This window comes from Haematobia irritans, chromosome 3 (assembly GCF_050003625.1).
Source record: "Haematobia irritans isolate KBUSLIRL chromosome 3, ASM5000362v1, whole genome shotgun sequence".
NCBI lineage: Eukaryota > Metazoa > Arthropoda > Insecta > Diptera > Muscidae > Haematobia > Haematobia irritans.
In genome coordinates, this window is record NC_134399.1 from 44,088,496 (window position 1) to 44,093,592 (window position 5,097).

At 34.4% G+C, this 5,097-nt stretch overlaps 1 long non-coding RNA gene across 1 annotated transcript; it reads right to left on the reverse strand.

The window, feature by feature from the left end:
* Window positions 1–1,509: 1,509 nt before the first annotated feature.
* LOC142231751 (uncharacterized) lies at window positions 1,510–1,883 on the reverse strand. The gene is made up of 2 exons (XR_012720896.1): window positions 1,780–1,883; window positions 1,510–1,712 (listed from the first exon to the last, which is right to left on the reverse strand). It is a non-coding gene; the product is annotated as an uncharacterized LOC142231751 (long non-coding RNA).
* Between the last annotated feature and the right edge of the window lie 3,214 nt (window positions 1,884–5,097).

Genomic DNA, 5,097 nt, shown 5'->3' on the forward strand with positions numbered 1-5,097 from the left:
GCGTCGTTCAGACTACAAGTTTATCCGCATGAAATGTGTTTTTATGCGCTTTACAGACTATCACTTATTCCGGACGACAGTGCTCGTGTCGAACATATCCCATATATTGTGCACATTATAAGTTAAGTCCGAAGGCATAATCGATACTGCTGCATGTTTATGGGATCGATAACACATTTACCGATTATTTAGTCATCGCCGACAAGTCGTATCGATCCGACACACTGTAAGATTCCTTACAAACACCGACATTCCGTCCGGAATAACTGATAGTCTGTAAAGCGCATTAATGCGCTTTACAGACTATCAGTTATTCTGAACGACTGTGCTCGTGTCGAACATATCCCATATATTGTGCACATATATGGGATATGTTCGACACGTGCACTGTCGTCCGGAATAACTGATAGTGTGTAATGCGCTTTACAGACTATCAGTTATTCCGGACGGAATGTCGGTGTTTGTAAAGAATCTTACAGTGTGTCGGATCGATAGGACTTGTCGGCGATGGCTAAATAATCGGTAAATGTGTTATCGATCCCATAAACATGCGGCTGTATCGATTATGCCTTCGGACTTAACTTATATTATGTACGATATATGGGATATGTTCGACACGAGCACTGTCGTACGGAATAACTGATAGTCAGTAAAGCGCATTACAGATTATCAGTTATTCCGGACGGAATGTCGGTGTTTGTAAAGAATCTTACAGTGCGTCGGATCGATACGACTTGTCGGCGATGACTAAATAATCGGTAAATATGTTATCGATCCCTTCGGACTTAACTTATAATGTGCACAATATATGGGATATGTTCGACACGATCACTGTCGTCTGGAATAATTGATAATATGTAAAGCATAAACATAGGGTTTGAAACCCTATGTACGGATAGATGAAGATATTCGTTTTTCGCAGAAACGAACTTAGTACTAAGCATTAGTTGGAATCGTGTTATTATGGTATATGGAGAGATTGTTAAAAATAATTTAGTAAAATAATATAATAAATAACAAATAAAATTTATAAAATATTTGTTTTATTAAATTAGTGAGGAATTTTTTCGTTTTTTGAAAATGATTAAACATAAACAACAAGCAATACGTTCATCATTGCTCGTGATGGTGTATAAAGAAAGAAGACACCTTCATTTTGGAATCTTCAATTATCAAGTACACTCATAGAAAAAAGTCTGCTAAAAACAGCAGTCGATGTCTGCTGTTATATTTTTGTACTTCAGGACCTAATGACCCTGCCAACATTTTTTGAATTTGGGGACGCTTCTGAGAATCCCCAGTACGTCGAAAACAATCATATACGATATCAAAAACTCGTCGGAAAAGCGCCGTCACTATTGAGAAGTTGTACCACGCCAAGTTACTACAAAAAGGTTTCGCATGAGTGCAATTATTAGGTGCCTTTATAGATCAATTTAGAACGACGCCAATAAGAGACCCTCCAAACAATCAGAAAAAGCACATTTTAAGATAGTGGTAAAAGAATCATTGTGGTCGAGTAAAACACGTTTGTTTAGATATTTATTAATTTGATTAATCATTTACAAATTCTTAAAAATATAACATTTATACCACTATCACATCACATTTAACATAATTTTTTGCATTAATGATGATGTAGAGTTACAAGTAGCGAGTTACATATTGCAGCGTCTATCAGCCAGTGTTTTTATTCGATGGAGGCAGCGTGTCTGTAAAATATTTGAAAAACAATCACTTTATTCCATTTGGAAAATCAAAAATTGTTCACCAATATACCTTTCACAATTTTAAGCGTAAAATCTATGTTTTCAGAACTTTATTTTCGTTTTTATTTAAATAAAATATAACAAGCTGGTTGCGCTTGGCGTTTCACAAAAAATAAAATGCCTTTTGTAAAAGTAGTGATGGCAAAATACATGTATGAAGTACATTTTGTACCTTATGATATGCTGCCCCCCATCACAGTAGGATGGTTGTAGTGACATTTACGAGTCTGTGGTAGCGATGAAGATGAAATGGAACTTTGACAGGGGAACAACAAATTATAAAATTTTTAGGTTATAAATTTTTCCTCAAAGCATATTTAACAACCAAAAGTATTTTTTTGTATATTTTTGCACTGTAATATACTTACAAGCTCCTACCCTGCCAGCATTTCAAAGTTCCATTTCATCCTCATCGCTACCACAGACTCGTATGTGACACTGCAACAATCGCCAACTGTTATAGTATTTTGCCATCACTATTCGCATGAAAGTATTTTGCCATCGCTATTGTTACAAGAGCCATTTTATATTTTGTGAAACACCAAGCACAACTAGCTTCTTATAATTTATTTAAATAAAAACGATAATGAAGTGCTGAAAACATAGTTATTTCGCTTAAAATTGTGAAAGGTATATTGGTGAACAATTTTTGACTTTCCAAATGGAATAAAGTGATAGTTTTTCAAATATATTTCCAGACAGGCTGCCTCCATTGGGAATAAAAGCACTGGCTGATAGACGCTACAACATGTAACTTGCAACTTGAAACTCAACTTCAATCTTGTATTAATGCATAAAAATATGTTAAGTGTGATGTGATAGTCGTATAAATGTTATATTTATGAGAATTTATAAATATTTAATAAAATTAATAATCATCTAAACAATCGTGTTTTATTTGACCACAATGATTCTTCTACAACTATCTTAAAATGCACTTGAAGGGGTTCTTATTGGCGTCTTTCTAAATGTATCCAGAAGGGCACCTAATAATTGCACTCATGCGATACTTTTTTGTAGTAACTTGGCGTGGCACAACTTCTCAATAGTGACGGCGCTTTTCCGAGGAGTTTTGGATATCGTATACGACTGTTTTCGACGTAGTGGGGATTCTCAAAAGCGCCCCCAAATTCAAAAAATGTTGGCAGGGTATTATAGTATAGTATATATTATATTATAAATTAAAAAAAAGGATTTTGGGATTTAGGACTTTCAACCTGACGAAATCTAATTAGCACTAAAATAGAATTAAAAAATTAACCGTTTATTTTGACTGCGAGTTGCCGCACCACTTTTGGCGACAGCAATAAAATCGGTAATCTCGCGTTGAGAAATTTGGCCATTGTGCATTAAGGCCGGTACTCTGTTCGGTTTTCGCGTTGAAATTCCATACAAAACCAAAAAATGCGAAAAAACTAGCGAAAATTATGCCATTTGTGGTACTTTGTTTTTTCGAGTTGAAAAACTGATGTTTAGAGCATAGCGTAATTTGCAATGTGAATTAAGAAATAATTTATTTATTAAAACTATTTTTGTGGGTTTATAACGCAAACACGGATATTTTTGTTCCAAAAATATACAAAGGAGTAGCAGATTAACTGCCCAAGGAAAAATAAAATAGGGCTGTTTTCTTTTAGCACTGGATATGGTAAGCCGTTAAGGACTAAAATAAAACAGAGTACTCGTTTATCCAGGACATCTCCAAAAATATGCAACACTGTCATCAGCTGTTTAAAAACAATCACAGAAAAGAAGTGAAATCTTGCAGTTTTAATGTATGAAATGCTTCAATTAGTAATAAATATTTACTGCTGCGATTATTTATGACACTGTATCACTTTGAATTTCATGTTTTTCGATAAAATAGTCACAATAAATTGCTATTGTGAATCGAAGAAGCGTCACTTTATCCAAATACAATCTGGCAACATCGGCGCGACTTGCACTGATGAGATGTTCTGGATAGAACACCAGTGCATAGACCTTATAATACATAGATGATCCACTATTCTCTTTAAAAAAATGTGTCAGTTCCAAAAATTAATGTTCTCACATTTCGTTTTGATGTTTTCTTAAAGAGTCAGTCCCAAACATTAATTTTCGCGCATTTGCTTTTGTGTTGTTCGTAAAGAGCAATGCTGCTCAAAATTAAATTTCGTATTTTCGCGGTTTTGGTCACAATTTTTTGTTCAAATATGAACTTTTAATATATTAATTTATTTATAAATCCTCTAGTGCATCATAAACGTTCTAATTTTGTGTAAAATTGGCAAACTACAAAAAGGAAAACGAAAGAGATTGTAAGCGTGCTCTTATTTTTCTCGTTTATTCTTAATGTTCGGAAGTGTCAAACATAGTTTGACACCCATCCCTGCCAGCATTTCAAAGTTCCATTTCATCTTCATCGCTACCACAGACTCGTAAATGTCACTACAACCATCCTACTGTGATGGGGGGCAGCATATCATAAAGTACAAAATGTACTTCATACATGTATTTTGCCATCACTACTTTTACAAAAGCCATTTTATTTTTTGTGAAACGCCAAGCGCAACCAGCTTGTTATATTTTATTTAAATAAAAACGAAAATAAAGTTCTGAAAACATAGATTTTACGCTCAAAATTGTGAAAGGTATATTGGTGAACAATTTTTGATTTTCCAAATGAAATAAAGTGATTGTTTTTCAAATATTTTACAGACACGCTGCCTCCATCGAATAAAAACACTGGCTGATAGACGCTGCAACATGTAACTCGCTACTTGTAACTCTACCTCATCATTAATGCAAAAAATTATGTTAAATGTGATGTGATAGTGGTATAAATGTTATATTTTTAAGAATTTGTAAATAATTAATCAAATTATTAAATATCTAAACAAACGTGTTTTACTCGACCGCAATGATTCTTTTACCACTATCTTAAAATGTGCTTTTTCTGATTGTTTGGAGGGTCTCTTATTGGCGTCGTTCTAAATTGATCTATAAAGGCACCTAATAATTGCACTCATGCGAAACCTTTTTGTAGTAACTTGGCATGGTACAACTTCTCAATAGTGACGGCGCTTTTCCGACGAGTTTTTGATATCGTATATGATTGTTTTCGACGTACTGGGGATTCTCAGAAGCGCCCCAAATTCAAAAAATGTTGGCAGGGATGGCTCATCTGTGTATTATAAGGTCTATGCACCAGTGCAACGATGTTCTGGATAGCCCATACAAATATTGCATCCAGTGCAAAAAGAAAACAGCCCTAATGTTAATTTTGTAATAGCAAGCAGCAAGCACCAACTTAATTCAATATCGCTTCCTAAAGGCTGGTACTATG